This window comes from Dreissena polymorpha, chromosome 7 (genome assembly GCF_020536995.1).
Source record: "Dreissena polymorpha isolate Duluth1 chromosome 7, UMN_Dpol_1.0, whole genome shotgun sequence".
Taxonomy (NCBI): Eukaryota; Metazoa; Mollusca; class Bivalvia; order Myida; family Dreissenidae; genus Dreissena; species Dreissena polymorpha.
Window position 1 is genome coordinate 17,869,555 of NC_068361.1, and position 22,748 is coordinate 17,892,302.

The 22,748-nt window shown below is 32.0% G+C and overlaps 1 pseudogene; it reads right to left on the reverse strand.

Annotated features, from left to right (window-relative positions):
• Positions 1-19,598: 19,598 nt before the first annotated feature.
• On the reverse strand, positions 19,599-22,069 carry LOC127839497 (growth hormone secretagogue receptor type 1-like; annotated as a pseudogene).
• Positions 22,070-22,748: the final 679 nt, after the last annotated feature.

Here is a 22,748-nt window from a genome sequence, read left to right on the forward strand (position 1 = left end):
TGAAAAAGTCAGTTCCTTATTCGATTTGAATAAGGAATAAGGAGCCAGTTCCTTATTCCTTATTCGCACTGAATAAGGAACTGTGGTATTATTAAATAATACAAGGCAGAAATATATAGCAATAAATATTTTTAACTTCGAACCTACATAAACTATGATTTTCATCGACATTTTATATTATTTGGTTAATTTTAATTTATGTTTGAGAAAGGCAATACCATTTCCTTATTATCCTCTTCATAATACTTGTTTTCAGCGTGTATAGTGACATAAAATATAAAAAGAAATGTGACAGAATACGTCCATATAACATAATCGTGCTTAAATAACCCACAATACATCTTATATATTACATATCCGAAAGTGATTTTCCGAAATACAGGCTTCCAAATAAGGAACTAGCTTTACTCCAATTCCTTATTCAGAGGCCATAATTTCGGATATTTAATTTCGGATCATTCTAGAATTGCACAGCTATAAAATCGTTATTATTGGCTATTTTAATGTAAGATTTTTTTATCAATTTATATGTCTGATACAGTTCTTGAAGTTTTTCCTGACCCTAACTTCTAGAGAAGACTTTCCGATAGCTGAATACCAGTCATGGTTTAGCTATCCCATTCCGTTCTTATACCTAAACAGTTACAAGGGGATATGATTAAGGATGCAAAGCGATTTCAATGCGTCAACCAGTTCCTTATTCCTTTTTCCATACAAATAAGGAATTATGTTATCATTAAATTAAACTTATTAGAGATGTTCTGCAAATACTGTTTTTTTTTACTCAACCTACATTAAAAATGATTTGTATTGATTTATTGGTCTCTTTGGTTTATTTTAATAATTTGTTCAGTAGGAAAATGCCAGTTCCTTATTCGATTTGAATACGGAATAAGGAACCAGTTCCTTATTCCTGTTTCAATCCGAATAAGGAACTATGCTATCATTAAATGAAACTTAATAGAGATGTGCTGCTATGAATGTTTTTTGATACCCAACCTCCATTTACAATGATTTTCATTGATTTATTGGTCCCTTTGGTTCATTTTAATATTTTGGTTAGTATGAAAATTCCAGTTCCTTATTCGATTTGAATAAGGAATAAGGAACCAGTTCCTTATTCCTTATTCAAACCGAATAAGGAACTATGTTATTATTAAATATAACAAAGTAGAAATGTACTGCAAATAATATTTGTTACACCCTACATACATTTACAATAATTTTCGTCGAGTTATTCGTCTCGTTGGTTCATTTTGACTTATAATTTATAGAAAGAAAATTCCAGTTCCTTATTCGATTTGAATAAGGAATAAGGAACCAGTTCCTTATTCCTCATTCACACTGAATAAGGAACTGGATAATCATCACTTAAATTTTAGTAGAAATGTGTTGCAATTAGAATTTTCCATATACAACCAATATATACATAATATGTTCATTTATATGTGGTTAATTTTGGATCAGTTTCATTGGTGTTTAAGTAAGAAAATGCCAGTTCCTTATTCGGCTTGAATAAGGAATAAGGAACTGGTTCCTTTTTCCGTATTCAGCCTCGAATAAGGAATTGGATTATAAATAAAAACAAGCATGTTTAAATGTACAATATTGATTTTTTTTATCTCATACATGTAAAATAATAGTATGTGCTTTAGGTTTTGTTGATTTGAAATAAGTATTCGAATTAAAAAATATCGGTTCGGTTTAAACAAGAAATCATATGCAAGCGCGAAGAAGAAACATGAATATGTAACGTAATACATAAAGTAAATGTATTCGAGTTATTTTGTTTTGATTTACTTCAGAAATGTTTGTATTATTGTTCTATTAAACTCTATAGCAAATATGTTACGCGTTAATAAGGAATAAGGAACAGTTCCTTATTCCTTATTCGAATAAGGAATAAGGAACTAGGAAAAAGGAACCAACTTATCACCCATCACTAATTCATAGCAAGCAACCAATAGTCAAACAACAAGGCGTTTCGTTGATACAATGAGACGTACAAAACCGCTGCCAGCTTGTAAAGACTGGAAATAATACAACATTGATTTTATGACCCACGTTTTATCCTGCCTCTGTTTCAAAATGTGACCTAATAAAGCAGGGTCGAATAAACTAGTTGATCTCCGGCAGTAGATCACGTGACGTGATCTACCGTCAGTAAGTATTCCTACGCGCCGATTAACATCTTCTAGTATTAGACCTTTGAAATTTATTGAGGCGCATCATGAATTTTATCGTTTATATAACATATCATCCTATTTTGTTTCTTCTTTTATATATATTACAGAACCAGCTTTCCGTATTTTTATTTGCATTCAAATGATAACACAATTTATGACGTATCTCGTGTGACGTCAATTCTCTGACGAAACATACTAGTCTAGTTTAAGCAAGACGCTCTGGATTTTAAGGACAACAATTTGGACGTGGTGGTGTTTTAACAGTAAAATATTTAATAATTTTACAGCCTCAAACGAATCCAATACGTATTTCGGATTGTGTGTTTGTCATGTATAGTTGTTAACTTCGATAGGAATAAAATGACTCGCTCCGACAGGATAATGATTTCGTAAATCGTGTTTTGGGTCAGAATAGTTAGCATTCGATACAAACGCTTTAACAAATAGTGTGGTTTTAAATACATTTCAATAAAGGGATGGAATAACAGAAAATGAAAGTGCACATCGTTGTAATTTTATTGTTATCAGCATTGGAGGTAAATACAATTGAGTTTTTGTTTTGCTGTGGATTATTTTTTTCAATTTCTAACAATACAAAATAAAAATCAATTTTTGTTTTGCTGTTGCATATTTATTTCAATGTCTTTATACAATACAAAATATCATATTCTCGATTTGTTTTTTTATTTTATTTTTCTCATATTATCAATAGGAAAGTATAAAAAGGAACAGTTTAATGTGTAACACTTTTTTACGTGACGCAATCGGTAGTTATTCGGTCGTAAGGAATTTTGTGTACATGTAGGAGGCCCGACAGGAATAATTATTTTGTTATGTCAATTAATCATTTGTCTTTGATAAAATGTGATCACAGCATAATTTAAAATGAAGCAGGATAAATCGAATACATGGTTGGTGTCGAGATAGAGAGAGTTTATCCGGTTCGGCCCGAAAAAGAAAAATAGGGCTCGCTAAAGCTCGCGATATTTTCTTTTTTCTAAGCCTCACCGGATAAACGTTCTCTATATCGGCACCAACCATGTATTCTATATTGTCGGTAATACATTTCTATAAAATAACGAACCTGTCGTCCAGACGGAACTTAGTCGGTGTGGCCTCGATTGATGTATATCAACGCATGGATTTGGTTCTTCCATCGGCGTCAGATCAACTGTATAACAGACAGACAAACTGTTTTATTGACGTAAACTTAACAGTTTTTGTCATTCACAGATAGTTCAACATATATATCATCGTCGGACACCCCGGTCTATTCATTACGTTTAATACTGTCCATTGATAGATGAGCGGAGCGTAATCAGCAGCCGTGGGTATCCGACGATGCATATACATGTCCTTAAATCAACGTGTAAACAATTCTATCTAGCTAAATATCCTCTTTATCACGTAAAGAGTATCATACATACCATAATACTATTGTTTTGTGATTTTTCACAAGTAACAAAATATGCCACTATAATAAAGATTTTTTTTTACACAGATACAGATGAAAAATAACTTGAATTAAAATATTAAATTCGACAAAATTAACAAATTACAAAATATTCAACTAAATATTAGAGTTTTACTTGACATATAAACAAATATCAATATCGAATAAAATGAATTTAATCATTAAATTGTACAGAAAAAAATGAAGGATGAAAACAATTAACACAGTACAGTTATAAAAATGTATAACTAGATTTAAAAAATAGTTATGAAGAGTTTTGTTTTAAACTAACAAGTACAAGCGATGGATAGATTAGATTTTAATATTAAAGTGTACAACAGTTTGATTTGTTTTGAAATAGATCTACATATATAGATGATGATTACAATTATTTTAATTATTAAAATGTACACAAATGTTGGAGGATGGAAACCATAAGCAAAAATTACATTTATACAAACGTTATAAAAGAAGTGTTGGTAAGAAACACAAACTTTTAAATGAAGAGGAATTAATAAATTATTTTTTCAACAAGTATTACCAGGATAAGTTAAGTTCGAACATGCGTTAATGCTCTACATATTAACTTGCCCAGGTTTTCATTTGTTTTTTGTTTGAAGTACCCATCAATTCAACGAATTTAAACATATTTGTTTTTTTATATAATAGCATGCTTTGACAAATTATTTTCGCAGTGAATTGAAGGCTGGGCATATCATAATACAATGAAACTCGTCTTCAATATCTCAAATCTGACATTGTGTGCATAGGCGCTGAGATTGTTCTATATTGATATGTCAATAGCAATTGGTGGTTCCAAGTGATGTTAGTCTTACAAATTTGGCTTATAACACATTTACTATTTTCTCATAATTATTTGGTAATATTTTATATTACCACCATTGGTATTGTCAATCAGCAACAACTTAATCGGTACATTTTACTTGCGAAAAAATCGTGGTTTTATTACAAATATAAAAGCAAAGATATATATATATATATATATATATATATATATATATATATATATATATATATATTATATATATATATATATATATATATATATATATATATATAAATTATTAAACACCAACGAATTAATCTTTCTAAAGCACTGGATCCAAAAACGAATGCAAGAACAAAAAGCAGTAATTATAGATTGGCGAAATATGCTGTTCAAACAGTACTAATTACATATTTTATATATATGCCCTAGCGCTTCCGACTTTACGTCTTCCTCAGGGGCTTGTTGACACAGATATGGTTATACGTGCACCATCGGACATAACAGCGAGAAGTTCTTAAATATGTAATTCAGAATTGAATGATCGCAACTCACCGATAAAAACGTGCACTCGCCTAGAGCGGTGTCCGTGTTGTGTAATGTTAATTACATGTACATAGAGGTTTAAAATTGACTGGCTCCAGGTTCATTCTAGCAATGAATGTGCACAACATATTTGAGAACTGTTAAAATGCAATTTTACAAAAAATGAGATATATATATATATATATATATATATATATATATATATATATATATATATATATATATATATATAAACAGTTGTCAAATATTTTGTGCAAATTCAGAATAAATCTGAGCCAGTCTATTTTAAACCCCTTAAATATGTTTTAGACAAATATTAATTTAAGAAATATTAACTTACAAACTTAATATCTCTATAAGTAATATAAGTAATGAAGCTATACTCATATTTTTGGGCACTGCACTCATCCCGACAGCTGCATCTATCCACGTATGAAGCTATTAGTTATAATCTATTATCATTTAACAGCTTTTTCCTTACACATACTCATCTAAATACCCGAATTGCAAACGGACGGGCAGACGAACATTCTGGAATCAATATAGCCCCTTCCAACATGTTTCGGAATAATTATTGGTCTTTATTTTAAGGATAAATTTGTATACAAGGCCGAGAGCTTTGATATTAAGTATGCAGCACGATAATGCAAGGCCCAGTGGTGTAAATTCAATGCACATATTAACAGGTAAGGCGATTGTGGACATTCTTGTCTGACCCTTTGTGTATATTAAAAAAAATCCGAAAAATGCCCATTACTTGTAACGCACGATAATACGTCTTTATATAATGACATATAACAAGTATGTATTCTTGAACAACAAGCCGCACAAAAACAATTAGTAGATCAACCCCGGAAAATTAGCAAGTATTTACCCATGTCGATATCGTCCGATGATCGTCTTCTGCTTATGCAACTTTTTATTCTTGTCCACATGATTTATGCTGAAACAAACGTCCATTCTACATGTTTGCTGATGGTTGGAAAGTTGAAATCCACATTGGACATCACTCCATACAAAACCGAGTTTAATAGAACTGAAATCTGTGCAGGAGTCTCCTATCGGAGAACTACCCTATGAACACAAAATTAGAAGCATTATATAGACAACCTTGGATGTTTTGCATATTTTAATAATTGTTTTTGTTTTGGTCATCTCTGATTGCATCTCACCTTTGTGTTTATGTGTTCATAGTTTAAATGTATTGTTTTCAAATATTATGTGTTGAGAACATTTTTTAACAAATCTGATTGTTGTTAAATCTGTATTATGAGAGAATTATACATAATGCAATTCAGCACTTTAGCTATCTTTCATATATATGTGCAATATTATATAGAAATAATATATACATACTTTCATGTAATTTTTAAAGTTCCATTTATTAAATATGTAAAGCTTCTTTGAAATTCTTTGCTTTTGAAATATGTGTTGTATATGAATGTTTTTGATTATACTCCTTTAAAGTACATGTACGTGAACTGCTACAGATAAAACATGTAGGTATGTACTACTATATATTGAAAATTAAATTCTGCATACGAAAAAAAAACACAAAACACAAACAAAACTAGATCGTTCATTTAATTCATACCTACTGTTATGTTTACACGTCTAATTGTGCGTTATCAAATTCAATTTCGTTTTGTTACAGCAGTATTTATATATTTTTTTAATTTGCCAGATATTTGATCAGGTTTTTTTTTACAGCGAACTTTTTCTCTACCGAAATTCAACTTGAAGTTTTATACATATTAAACTGTATGTATATATCATTCAGTTTCCCCCTTGATATATATTTCCAGTTATGATTAGACAATTCACATATTAATCTTAAAATGAAATGTGCACAGCATAATTGTGTATGTAACAACACAACAAACTATACCTCATAGCAGAATGCAGTACATTATAATTGAAAGAAAAAGGAGAAACACAAAATTAATCTTTAAATTAACAAATAAATAAACAGTCTTAATATCACGGGGATTGAAGATTATAATAACTTAATATACAACGCCCTTTCCATTAACTATTGACATTGTTCTATGTCCAGTCGTTATATGTTGAGGAACTTACGAACCACTAACTAGCATATGGTGCACACGCAACCAGCACCGCGAGCTGAGGTAACTAATAACTGCTCATATACGTATTTTGAAAACTGTATACAGAGGTACATTTGTGCATTGAAGCAATAAAATGCACGGCTACAACTGGTCGTTTGCCTGAGTTCAGAGAGTCCGGTATAACGCGGAAGGTCCCAAGATTTAACGTGAAGGAGAAAAAACGTTACAGGCGCATATGTTTAGTTTTCGCATGATTCCTATCTATTTTGAGTTCGGTTTCGAGGGAGTACACTGTTCAAAGTTTGTCAATTTGATCCCATGTTATGTTTTAGTTATAGCAAAACAAGACATGTTAATAAAACAAGTATGCCCCTATCCGACTTGCAGCCAGGTCTTAACTGTGACCTTGACCTTTAATTCTTGTTTTTTACATCATGAGTCGTCATCTATTGTCAAGAGAAACCAGCATACTAATTTATACGATCCTCAGAATTCCCCAGATATTGTGTGACAATAAATATCATGTTACAAGCCATGGAACCTTAATATTGGACCCGTTCACTCGAAAGTCAACTATACATCTTTCTTTCCTCTTTTTAACCAGTAAAGCAACACCTTATAAAATTATGTCGATCACCGTTCGACTCGCTTTTGGTGCTGCACATTATTTAAGCCCATACTAAATATATGTCATGATATTTCATGAAGTCCTTTTTGCAATAATTCGAAGTTCACGTTGCATATATAACTTGCTATTAAAATTATTTGATATGTTATACAAATCGAACAATTGATCAGAAATGGTTCCTTTGTATTTCAAACAAGGCGGCTGTTACCATACGAATAGTCTGCGAAATTTACGTACAATGATAGCTAACGTGATATAACAAAGAAATATAATTTTCAGACGATCCAAGAAATTCTATAACGTTTTGACTGTACAGCAAACAATACTGGAGTCTCCTAATCTTCGGGTTAAAACCCAATTAAAATGTGCATTTATTTCATTTGCGCTTATATTGATTCATAATGGAAGCCAGTCTCCATTTAGCACATATATATTAAGCTTTTTATGATATTATTGCTATTATACTATAATGGGAATTAATCGACGTATTCAGTATCATCTTACAATAATATATGATGCTGTAAACACGAATATGGACTTTCCGAAAAACAGGTAAACGTTGCGAAACCGAAAGAGGAAGTTTAACACATATTGAATACATTACTTCAGGTTGAGGCTCACTTATACACAAAACAAAAAGCAATCAGTATCCAAAATTAACCTCTAGTAGTCATATTCTACGACATTATCGCAATGTTAATTTGAATTCATGTTCATATTTATATTCCCATCACTACGGTAGTATGTCATTCAATAATAAACAATCATGCACATCCGAAAATATTGATGTTTATTAGTGTTATTTGGACGACTTAATATTGCGTTGAAAACATATATTTTGTTATGTAACATAAATGTATTCAGAAAACGTCTAATATACTCATTGTACACTACCTTTTCGAAAACAGTTTTCAAGTTTCATTTTCGAATTTACGAAACATTCCTGTTTTTTCTTTAAACGGTATACAAACAGGTATTTATTTAAATATAAAATATGATTACCTTAACTGAAGTTCGAAAATGTAGTAACGCACTTGACATGCACATGAGCTTTGATTATTAAAAATGAATGCACCTCTTTTGAGTTTCTTTTGACAATATCGATCTTTTATCCACATTAGTTTTTGTGTCGTTAATTGTCGTTTAATTCCGTCATTGAATACGGCTATGTTTTGAATTGAGCACACTGTTAGTCATTGGGTAAATTATTTATCCCAATCGATATTCTTATAGTAAAGCGATCGCCTATAAGTAAGGTATAATTTGAGTTTAAATTCAATGAAGTGGTTTGTTCAACGAACATTCTTTGGATTTACCGTTCGTAGGCGGTAACCGATCCTTTATTTTTCTAAACAATTATTTTGTTTGATGAAAACCCATGATCGTAAAATGCCAGCTGACGGTAAGTATTGCCGTAAATATAATATAAAGCATTCATTTTTTCATATGTCCGCATTATGGTAATGTTAGAAGAACAGCTCATGTTTGTTGTGTAAGAGAGGCAGGATTGTCAACAAAAGCACATATCAATATATTAAAGTATTCGTAAAATTCGCTGAAGGGCGCTTAAAATATGGAATGATATTTGTGTTTCTATTATTGAAGGGGCAAGTATTCGATTCATATATATGTATTTGTTAAACTTTATGGTGATTCTTTTTCCTAAAACTAATAATTGTAATGGTTTTTGCATGATGTCTTGTTAAGGACCAGGCCTTATTAAAATACTTGCTCCCATGTGGGTCAATTCCAGTTCATGACAGGTTAAAGCACTCATGACAATGGTCGATTTAAGACTGTATGACCTGATAAAGTTAAGATAAAGACCTGATATATTTCTTGTTCTGAACCAGACCTTATTAACCCATTTATGCCTAGCGTCTACAAAATAGGCCTAGGCAAACAGCGTAGACCCAGATGAGACGCCGCTTGACGCGGTTTCTCATCAGGGTCTGCGCTGTTTGCTTAAAGGAATTTCTGTGAGAAATATTCTAAAAATAGAAATAAATATACTAGACATCTATAATTTTGGAAATAAATTGATCCAATTTAGAAGGATGGGAGAGTCCAATAGGCATAAATGGGTTAAAATAGTTGCTCCCATGTGGGTCGATTCCAGTTCATGAAAGGTTCAGGCAATAATAATCGGGATTTAAAAAGGACGTTTATTGATAATTGCGGACATGTCTGAACGATTCGATCAAATCACAACGAATGCGAAATAAATGATTGCAGATGGTTGTCTTAACGACTAAAAACCCATCAGAATGATTTCTATAAAATTGGTATTCATATTTCCGCAGGAACGGCGTCGAGTGGCTTTCTTGTTAATATTTCAGAATGGTTCACATAGACGACTCGGGGAAATTAAAACGTCATGAGGTCAAACTACGGATAAAGTCATAAAATCTCTTAAGTTTTCACTGTACAATCGTTTCGATAAATGCTCATGCACACTGCTACTGTCATTACCATGCGCGTGTGGGAATTATATGCATAATGCATTGTTTTGATTATGGATTTAAATCATATTTATATATAATCATTGCATTATTTAAACGCGTTAACCAATCACTTTAAAAAATAACGTACAATGCATGCTTGAGTGGGAATAATTGAAACATTAAGGACAAAGATCATTTGTGCATGCCCCTGTTCAAATACTGCACATTACAGACGTATATATATTTAAAAGAGATTCAATAAAGGTAAACCATTATATATAATGCATTTGATTTGGTATTTTTGTCATAACCTCCAAAACTATATAAGTTAAATGTGTGCATTTGGCATTGCTGGTTTGTATTGATATACGACACCAATGTTAGCTCATGACTGTAGCAAACATTTTTAAATTAGAGAACGATCTAGACAAAGCACAATTTATATGAAAGCAGCGTTTAGAACATTGCGGAATGGCTTATTGATTTAACTACGGCATTAGTCTTTCTATATGACTGTTCTCTTTATTATACTTGACCACTTAGTGCATGCGCATACATTTGTCAAGGTTATACAATGAATGACACACTTCAATTAATACAAAATTCTGTCCCTATAATCTGGTAACATGTATTGATATCCGGCAATTTATCTAGACGGTTAATTAATGATGGACATGTTTATCTGGTATACAATATCTTGTCAATATGGTATCGAACGTCTGCGTTTAATTTGATGTATTAATAACAAATGTCATAAACCCTAACAGTCGAAGAATCTAAGACCACAAAGATAACATAAGTAATGTGTAAGGACGTTACGATTTCGGACGAGAAGAATTGTGAAGGTTATATTGTTAATACCCATTTTGGTCTCTGTGACATTATTAATTATTGGACTAGAACGATTTTAACAATGTTCACAGATAACCACCAAAGGAACATTTCTGTGAAGTTTTGTATAAATGCGCCCATCGAACCGCTGGGAGAAGATGTCGTTTAAAGAAAAAGATGACGGACGGGAACAGAAGCGGGTGGACGACTTAAATCAGGATGTCTTAATAGCTTAGCATGAGCACATTAATGAAATTAGAAAAAAAATCAAACAATCACTTATTGAAAAAGTATTGCAAACCAAGAATGAAACAAAAACTACATGAATAACATATGGTCATGCCAAATTAGGGAAGGCAAGATTACCTAAAACCAAGAACACAAATAATTTAAATGATTAAAAAACAGCCAAGTTTGTCTGTATGGATATACATAACGATACAGATTGCATAAGTGCATTGCGAGTTATTGGACCCCCACAAAAAACATAATGCGCATATGAAACAAAAATAGAGATGGATATGTGTTAAATTTAACAATGAGCCAAATGCAAATAATGAATTGGAAAACATCAGTTGTATAAAGGGACATTTAGAATCGTGCAGTCTTTTAAATATTATCAAAGTATGAAAAACGTTTCCCTTCCCAAAATGACGCTTAATTGATCAATGCATTAGAAACATGCTATTGTCATAGCGGATGTTTGGTTCGGGAGCAGACACATAAGCATTATACGTTTTTTCCAATTTGCTTTCGTAAATCGAATGCAAGTATTTAAACTGATGTGCTAATGGTTACGATGATATTTTCTCGTAAAATATCATCATCAATTCCCCAACCGCTGTACTAAAGTTATGGAACTGTCGCAGTGAATAATAATTCCATAATGTTATGCATTTTTTTGCAAAATGTTCCGGTGTATTCTATTTTTCGGATGAAACGTCTATTCATACTTATGTTTCGTCCCAAAGCTTCACTTAAGGGTTTTATGCAAATGCTCATACAAAGTAAAATAAACCGAAATACAAATAAATATTGTTTGTTTAAAATGATGTTGAAATGGCTGTAGAAGGCGCTCATCGGAATCGTACAAATTGGAACTGTTGTTTTACCTTATGAACGAGTTATTGTTCGCATAAAAGCATTGAATATAGAGCAATAATACGGTAAATCCTCAAGAGAGAGATACTGTCGAGTTATACTCAGCTCAACTAGCGTGACTAGCTGGAGCACGTAAGGATCGTCAAAGCGATAGCGACACATCTCCCTTCGCGTGCATTAAAATAGGTCTTTTCGAGTTGCACAACCAAGTCGGTCACGTGATAGAGGTCTGAGTATCTCTTGAGAATACGGTTTCTAGGTCATGTTATAACGAAGGACAGAATTCAACAGGACAGTCACAGTGTCATCACGAAACACGCATGATGGCAAATTAATCTGAAGGGAATCGGAGTTGTTTTATTTTTTCACGCAGTGTATATAATCTGTAGAGACATTAACCGATTTTTACAACATTATGTCTTCGAATAATGACAACACTATTAGCAAATAAACATTTTACATATTTCATCTTTTACAGCCGATAAACCCTTAAGAAGTATAATCTTACATTTATAGAATTTACTTTTATAGAAACATATGACACAACTTTGAAATTGTATTATATTGTGTTATTTTGTTATGTACTAAGGGCCGGTGGCCTTGATTTACTAAATAAACTGTTCTATTCCGTGTTGGGTGAACGTCCTGAGGCATCACAGAAACGACACTGACCATCTCATGTAGTGTACATCTAATACTTCAACTATCTAAACAAGTACGTTCATAGTCTGATCATACATCACAACAGAAGAGTTATCTTCAAAACATTGGAGCACAATCCAACTTTGTTTCAATTGCGTTCATGGTTTTTAATTTTATTTGTATTTATGATTCTAATAACTATAAAAACAACAAAACAAATACAACTATACAAATAATAATAATACAAATAATACTAATACAAATACTAGTTATACAAATAATAATAATACAAATAATAATACAAATAATAATACAAATAATAATAATAATAATAATAATAATAATAATAATAATAATAATAATGATAATAATGATAATAATAATAATAATTATATAATAATAATAATAATAATAATAATACTAATAATAATAATAATAATAATGTTGACCCGCATTGTCTTAAAACAACATACACATGACAAATAGTTCATAGTTTTCGAGTTCTTAATGAATATTTTTCTAGTATCGATTGGCGACTTCAGTGGAACTGTAAAGACTCTGAATAAGATGCATAGTATTTGTTTTTTATTGAAGCAAATTATTAAATCAAAAGTTCAAAGCCATTATCGTGTTGTATACAACACTCTGACATGTCAAATAAAGCGACCTCTGTATCGATCATTTCTGGCATTAACGTTGGGGATTGAAATCAAATATTTTTTTTCAAACTAAAATCAACTTTGTTTTGTATTTTTAAATAGTATCAAATAGAATAGAATAACGTACGATATGTTTCTGCATATTTGAAAAATTACGCCCAATTCCCTTGACAAGTCATATATAAATGTATAATAGAAAAAATGTGAATCAATTAAATTAAATATCAATTTATGCATGTTTGCCGCTCCATAAAACAGTATACCCTTAACTAGTTGTCTCATTCGGAAAATGTTAAAATATGCAGCCTTCTCAGAGTTGGACTATATAATATGCAACGTGAAAAGAATACCATTAAACATTTATATACAGTCACCTGAATTGGTATAAAAAGGACAACAACAAACACAATAACATGTTTCAGAAGACATATGGTAAATAGATCAACACTCAACACAAATTCCTGATTGCCATATCATAAACACAGAATCTCTTATCATGATATGATAAACCATGTGTCTCCAAATAGTAATATTTTGGATATAAATTAAGTTGGTTTACCTCAACAATTTGGTCCAATTGGGCCCTGAATAAATCTCAAATGTACCTACCTAGCCGTTATATAATTAAAGTATAAAATATGCGCCGCTGACGTTGTGACAACATTCAGGAGGAATTATCGATTAGAAATTGCACGTGCAAGGTTTTAAAATGTTTTACAAGAATTACGACATACCATGCTTTCAAAAACGATTCGGAGATTATGTAGATTTGCCGACTGATAATAACAACGACATCCAATCTCATAGGAAAAACTAAAATTGCTCTGAGAAAATTGACTTGCAATAATAAGAAGCACCGATGCTCATGTATATAAATACTGGGCTATTTTGCATATTATTAAATTAATGTTGTATTATGTTTTATAAAATGATTCGTTCAAAAATATTGAATTTGAACCCCAAAAAGGCAAAATGTAAAAAATAAATATGATTTTTCCAATATATGTGTGGACGTTAAGAACACGAATCGCGATATGGTAAGAGAATACTTTTAAAAACTACAATAGAGATCGTTCAAGAATTGTCATGTTGTGAATTTGACATTAGCAGTTTAATAGAAGTTTTATTGTACTGCTTTACTTGACTTTGTGATTGGGCTCAAGACACGTTGAAGACATTGTGTTGTGTTCGCCTTCGCCACGATGACCAGCAGGTATGCCATACCTTGAATGTAAGTAAGAAGTGTTATATTTCCTAAACATTAAAAACAGTATCACTGATGGTGAACTAAAAAAGTTAGGGACAAGTTGTTCCAATGCATGCTGTTTCTTTTTACAAAGTGATCGGCATGTAAAACTCATATTTTTGTTAAGAGACATATGTGTCATTTTATTTGAACTCGTATTTACACAATTATATAATGTTGAACGACCCATTTCTATGTTAAACAGCTGCATTTGTTTTTCACATGATATCACTGTATAATACCGTTTTTCTTTCAATATTTCTTGACTGCTATTTTACTTGCACTGGGGATTTACATGCTATCTTCCCTCTTGGATATGAGTCATCCCCAGTCTATTACACAAATGAGACGTTTTACGCGTGCCTTAAAGCTCCCAAATACAAACAGCGGATATTCTTGAGCGTAATCAATAAAAAGAGTAAATACATCAATACGAGTAAGATTTTGCAGACTTGATATATTAGAAGTATGGAAAAATTAATCAACAAATTATACTTAATGTCAATGAAATCCTTCTATATGGACGGTTAATATGTTATTTCTGTTTGTATTTTATTTTAAAAAAAGTGTATTAACAAAATATGCCGTTGTTGATAAATTATTTGCTTTCCAAAAAAACAAAATTGAATAAATTTGTCCATAATCATGGAATCAGTGGAAGTTAAAGATTTTAACCATAAACTATATATACCTTTTACAGATGAACGGCACGAATAAAAGATAAACCAGACAATCCGAGTTTTACAATAAGTCATGCCAAGTTCTTTAAGGTTAAAGAAAACCTGTATGGCAAATAATAGTTTAAAACAATGCTATGTGGGGTAAACTTGCGCAATATATTGTTCGACCTTGTGTGGATGTGGTTTCATTGGTACTAACATTACAAGAAAACACTCGTTGTCGTTATTGAAGTGTAACGAAATATCCAAGAATAATGAGGACAAGCAAGAAGACTGTATTCGGCTGTATACATTCAGCAAAACCTAAGGAGCACCAAATGGAAAATATTTTGTGTACTTCATTTGTATTTTTTTTAGTTTAAAAGGGCAGCTGTACTAGTTTTACTCATACATGCACATGCATAAATGTGTTATAAACAATATTTTTGGAAAAGAGTTAAATGTCGTGTTTGTCTTGACGAAGTTTATATCAACTCTAAAAAAGGTAAATTCTTTTTTAGACATAAACATTTATCTAGTTTATTATTTCGCTTTGTGTACTATTTAGTAGACAGGTTATATGTATGCGGTCATACATTAGGAACACACTATCGCGTACACAGATACTTATTTTCGGCTCTCTGCTACCTCACGAATAACTCCACATATTCGTTCGTTCGTGTGTCGATCGTTAGGCAAATGAAATCATAGCGATGATTATAACGCAATATATAATTGTTGTATCTGTGTCACTTACGATGCAAAAAGCAATATCATATCGTGGTATCAAGAGAACAACAAGGAATTGCAGTGCTTCTTTCTTAATGAGTAAATAACGAGCCCGCGACTTAAACGGATCCTACAAACTACGATGACGTCAATCCGCTAAATTACTTTTTGTGGGTTGGGTGTGGTGGCATTCATATTCCTTTTTGAACAACGGGCATCTACAGGTTTGCATTGAAGATAATGAGACAAGCTTCATAATGAAAAGCAATATGCTAACTATACATTAACAGATGAAAAGATTATTATAAAATGTTGCTAAAGAAAATCGGGATGTGAACACATATCTTGGAGTAATATTGCAAAAATATCCCATTCCATTATATACCCTACTTGCTTGGTCATTATTATTTCAATAGATTGTCCATGTATTTCAGCATTATTGTAGTGGTCATTGGTATAGTGGTGAACACAGTGAGTACATAAGTTTAATTCAGATTGTTTGTTCTCACTGTTTATTGCAGTGTTTAAATATATTAGAAGTAATTAAATAGTAAAAAAATAACACTTACGTCTAGTTACAATATCAAACGGCATCAACAGCTCTCGAACAGTAATTGTGTAAAACAAATTCCCATGACAGCATTTATTTAAAACAAAAAACCATTTTCCTCTTCTGACTTTCGTGACATTAGTCGTAAGTGCATGTTTGTCTTTTTTGTAGTTATCAATCGTTTCTATTTACAGTTCTATTATCAATTGAGCACGACATGCGTTCCAAAGGGTATGATAAATTGTAAGAACACCTCGTTTTCCAATGACCTATAAATTACTGTGATCAATGTACCAAAATTGATCGATCAACATATTTATAACTGAGTGGTTTAAACAAATATTTTTAACCATTCGTTTGTGTATGGAATTAAGTATAGGCCAATATATAAGACACCTAATATGGATACGTGACGTCACGTAATTCTATATGTCACGTAATTTCTTATTGTTCGTGGCGGACACACAGTGACGAACAAAGTTCATTTATGTTTTCATCGAGATTTATTTCTGTTGAATATTTTCTAACAAAACGCTTGCTAATATTCATGAAATACAATTTTACAGCGCGGCGGCCAACATGGCCGCCACGTCAAGAAGACGTGACAAATCTCAAAGTTCTTTTCAAATCTCACCGCAGACCGACTACTTCTGACTACCCCTCTACATTTTGTCTACAGGTTAATTTGCATATATTTTGTTTTTAACTTTGATTGGTCCTTAGCTAACGTGCTTATTGCTGATTGGTTGACTTGCTGGATTTATTCATGTATTTACATGCTTGCCAAATACTCCAAAATCTAATTACTTTGTATTGGTATAAAGTTTTACTGTTATGTTTGTCGGTGCAATATTTTGTGTTACCTATGCAAATAAGGCTTTTCGGTGACCCGTTCATCTGTGCTATTTCAATGACTATATAAGGTTATACCAATCACATGTCTATATGCTGACCCTTTCGTTAATTGAACTCGTTGTTAAGTATATGGTCCATCGATTCTCTTATCTAACTGACTTTTCAATTTGTTGACTTAGTCTACTTCACCATGAATAGAGATCTTAATTTCAGTTCTAGTTTATGTGTACTCTTAGATTGTTTGTAAATGACCTATCTATCACAAAAATTTATTATTAAATTTCCAAACTTCATCCAAACATTCAAATATTTTTATAGAACCCTTGTTAAGTTATTTTATTTATAAATATTGATGTAAATAAACTTTTAACATTTTCTTATGTATCAGTAATTAGAGTTATTTTATTTATAAATTGCTCAAACATATTATTAAAATATCTCCTTATTAATTTCTATCATTTGTTATACTACATAAACATAACTTATTAATTTATTTATCTCTACGGGTTTATTATATTATTATAAAATAAAACGTTATTTAGCTGCGCGTGCCTTATAAATTCCACAGCGTTAAATAACATCTAAAATTTTCCCACGGGGTTTCATTTTGTTTATGCTGACAATAAAATAACATGAAATGATGCTGATGGTATAAAACAGTTTGCCATAATGCCTAAACAAGTAACTATATATTCTTCATGTAATTGCATCAAAGTTTTAAGTGCAAACAAATTTCATTTTAAAGATGTCGGTAAAATCCGAAACAACAGGATTAAGGTGTTCATCATATTGTGTTTGGATTATTTATTTTAAGTGGATTTAGTGCTCAGTCATGGTCATTTATCTAACAAAATAAGAGAATAATTTACTGTTATGATCGTATTAATTCAACATGCGAATATGCTCTACATGTTTTTAATGACGTCGTGTCAACTAATACATTTGTATTGAGCAGCGTTGATTTTTTTATATGAAATCAACACATCGAAAAAGCAGACGGACATGCACGTACATTTGATCAAAGAACATTCAATTATTTTATTTGAAAGCGATTCATACGAACTAATACATATTTATTGACACCCACGCGCAAATAATGTTTATACATCTCTTATTATTCGACAGGTAAGTTCGATATCAAAAGCACCAAGGCGTGTAACATATCCAAACGTGGTTCATAAACCGTAAAAGAAAAGACGTTATGACCAAGATGTAGAATACTAAACTGTATGTATATGGGAATCTGTAGTTATATTTATCTCAATTGATCAATTAAGTATTTGTTTCAACGAATATGATCTAGCCTCGTGATAAACTTTGTTTTTAAAGCCTAATACTGAGGGAAAAGGCCAATCATACACTAAACAAATGTAAATTATATGAACAAATGCTTAATAGTATTTAAAATACCATAGAATGTCGGTGTTTTGTAAGCAATCAATAAACGGCTTGAAAGGCCTTTTACAGTTTGTTTTTATCCCAATACATGTGTACCTAAAGGACGTCATGACCAAACACTGTTCGCAACAGAAAATTAATACATACATTATTGGTATATAATAATCGTACCTGATGTTTTAACACCTAATAAGCAAAAATAGTATATAAACGATCTATTTTAATGACAAAAGACCAAAAATTACACTAGCATGTTTGTTATTGCCTCTAGAATCTTCTAGCGTAAGTTACTCGTCAAAAAATGGCAATTTGTTTTTTGTATAATACGGAATTAGTCGTTGACGGGTCGATAAGAAACTTTCAGTCACACAATTGATGTGAAATAAATATATATCATATTTTTAATTGCACGTCAATGCGTACACGCACCCCATATAGCAAATGGCATACAGTTAATACGGGAAAGTTTCCAACCATAGAAGCACTAATCGGCGTTAAACAGTGGTTTTCTTCATTCAAACGTGTGTTTCATATTAAGTCGGGCATAACCCAAGAACCACTGAACACTTCAGTATAAAGACAGTTTTTAGCTTTTTACATCAAGATTACACTTTCATAATATTATACATTGGAACAAAGATGTTCATTGAACATATTTATTAAATAAACCACTCATGAACAACGGTTTGTAAAGAGATTTTAAACACAACTTCAGAAACGTTAAATTGTTCTGTTTGTATACTTGTTCAGATACTTCTCAATGAATTCCAGCAAATAAAAGTGTTTGTAAATCTATCTATCTATCCAGTACATGTTCAACATGTCACCATAGCCGTGAACAGTGTGGCGTCTGAACTAAAAATATACATAGACATGTTGACACTTGGCCTCTATGTCTGCAATATTTGACCAGTGTTCGGTTTCGAACTAAATAAGAATTATCTATGTAAGTGCTATTATGATTAATGCAGACCACCACTCTTTCGTGACAAATCTGCTTCCCTCGTGAAAACAAAATAAAGTTGACGTCTCTTGATTAACGAGTTATGTATTCCCGTTTCGTTGACGTAAAATAAGCATATCTCGTACAATAATAGGCATATAACCTAACTAGTCTGACTTATCTTAATTTGATTTGCTTCTACTTGAAATCAACTATACTCTGTTTTCTCTTGAAGCCATTTTTTCAATTAAGTAATGCATGTCATAAAGTGCATACGTTCTCAGCCAAAAGTATAATGTTGCTGGCGTGACAATAGTTTTTGCACATATTTGATATTGTTGAATTTTGCGTTTATGGCCCTGATATTGTTGAGTAAAAAAGCTAGTCCAAATTCCATGGAGGAACTCAGACAAACGTATTTTGCTATTGTATTAGACCACGGAACAAATTAATCTCTGTTGCTTATTCCAGGAAACGCACATGATGTCTGCATTGGTAATACTTGGTATCAATCCTGATTGAATTAGTATCAAATCACAATGATATTTTGCATAGCGTGACGTTCACATTATCATATATTTAATATAATATAGTAAAGTATTATACAATCAAGTTGTGTCTTCTCATCAGATTTGTTCTCATCTTCGCATTCACGATCTACATAACCTGTCCGCATTCTATGCAAGTTTGTCACGCATTCACAACTGCTGACAATGTTCATGTCGAAATGCGCATTAAAAGTGTATGTTGATACAATATGTATTGGAAATGCTTAACTTATTCTTAAAAGCAATATTTAATATCAACTATGTTAACATTATAAATGCCAGTTCCTACAAAAAATGATTCTTTGATTGTTTTGTTAAAACAAAATGCATTTATATTAATAGTAGTAAATGAAACTTCCAACTAAGTTGGAATGTGTGCAAATGAATGATAATAACTTAAGTATATTCAGTATCCCCATTTGTCACTACATCGCTCATAAAGCGCCTTGATTCCAATAATTAATATGTTGTGCGTGATATAGAGCGGTCCATTAAAAGTTATATCAGGGAAAACCATAAAAACGAAACATCATTTAAAGTCATCTTCATATAACATGTATCGAGCAAAACGTTGTGGTTCATAAAACTAATGAACTAAACACAATCATTAAAATTTAAATCAAGTTATAATCATTTGACATGCACCATATATAAATGTGTCATTTCAAAATATTTTTCAAGGTAAATACTTGAATGGTTTGAAAAATATGTTTTATTTACAAGTTTAACTCTTCACGGTTAACTTCAAAGTTGTTTAACATGTCGAAACATAATTCGAAACCACCACTCAAACTTAAGTTTTAGACCTGCAAACAGTCTCTTTACTCCGTGCCGAAAGTTTTGATTGTAGAAACAATATATGATCGGATTTACTGCACAATTTATCATATAAAACCGCAAGAAAAACTGGAATGTCATCTTGCCGAACAAAGTGAGAGAGTCATAGTATGATGGGTTGTTGCTACGAATACTCACTACTACTAGATACGGGATGAAACTAATTTAAAAAAACGAAAGGCACTAGAAACAGCATACAATTCAGACGTTTGGTCCTGTACGCTTGACCTTCGTGCCTCCTAGAGACACGAGACCCGATGGCTGACTGGCTTTCGGTCGGCCGCAGTATCTTCTGGCTGATTTCTAGAATTTGTTTGCTCGTTTGGTACACAATAAGCATCCTGCACGATTTTTCTCTGACACCGTGGTTGACAAAAGATGTCTCGCTGTTGGTTTCGCTTGGTGTATTAAGCAGGTTATTTCTCGAATTGATTTTGTCGTTCATGAACGCGATTCTTCGAAGAAGTTTCCTGGCAATAAGTATTTATAAAATGGCTAAAATTATGAACACCGATAAATGCCCAACGAAAAAATATACCAGCAGCGCTAACGGGATTGCCGTGTTTATAACACTGTCTTCAATTAAGCAAGTCTTGGCATGTGCGGTAATATTATATTTAGCTATTTTCAGTGTGAATGTACCGTATGCGATGACCATTGGTATCGCGGAACAAACTGCGCAGAAACTTATCACTGCACAAGTACTTTTTGCGCACATATAGGACATCCTTGGTTTCAGAGGGAAGCAAATTGAGAGATGTCTCTCAAATGCGATGGCAACGAGAATGAACGAAGCAGTGTTGTTCATGGCAGCCGTAAGAAATCGCGAGAACTTGCACAACAGTTGAATGTCAAATTACCTGAAATTTGTTATCAAGAACATTTCTACGGGAAGGCTAACTAAGCAATTTATTAGATCACTAATTGCTAGAGTAATAATGAAACGTTTAATTTTCATCGAGTTAACAATCACTGAAATCAAATTCCCCGGAATACCGAAAAGAAGCAAAATGGAAACTAGAACAAATGATGGCCAAAGTATATTTAGCTAAGATTGGTTCATTGTCCGAATTATTGCTTCGCTCGTAAGTGTCGACACTTGCCGCAGCACGACCAACTGGGTGTAATCACTCTTGTTGAATTCTCCACTGGTGTCGTTATTATTCCCGTCCCATAAAAGTGGTAGGCTGAATAGTTGAAAATTCTCCATGAGTTTGGCAGACGCACCAGTTGTATAAGTGGAGATACATATGAACTGCTTTGCTGGTAGTTTTTTCAGAAATTGATTACAGTAATATATGTGCCGTTGTGTCATTTGTTCATCAACCAGTCACACGATCGAGACTTCCTCCTGAAAGACGAAACTCATGATATTAGGAACTCTTTAGCATTACACAATGAACAATTATGTTTAGCTACATGTAAAGGATTGAAAATATATATTGTTCAAGGATGATTCAACACACCAATTGACATTTAAATGTGCGTACAAATATGTGTCTTTGGCATGTATGCTTTACCATTGATTTGAATATAATATTCACCAAAATGCCCTTATCTTGTTTTTTAAATTTGCAACTTGATTTTACAGGTTAAAGAAATGAATGGTTTGTGTTTAAAAGACTTACAGAAGGTAA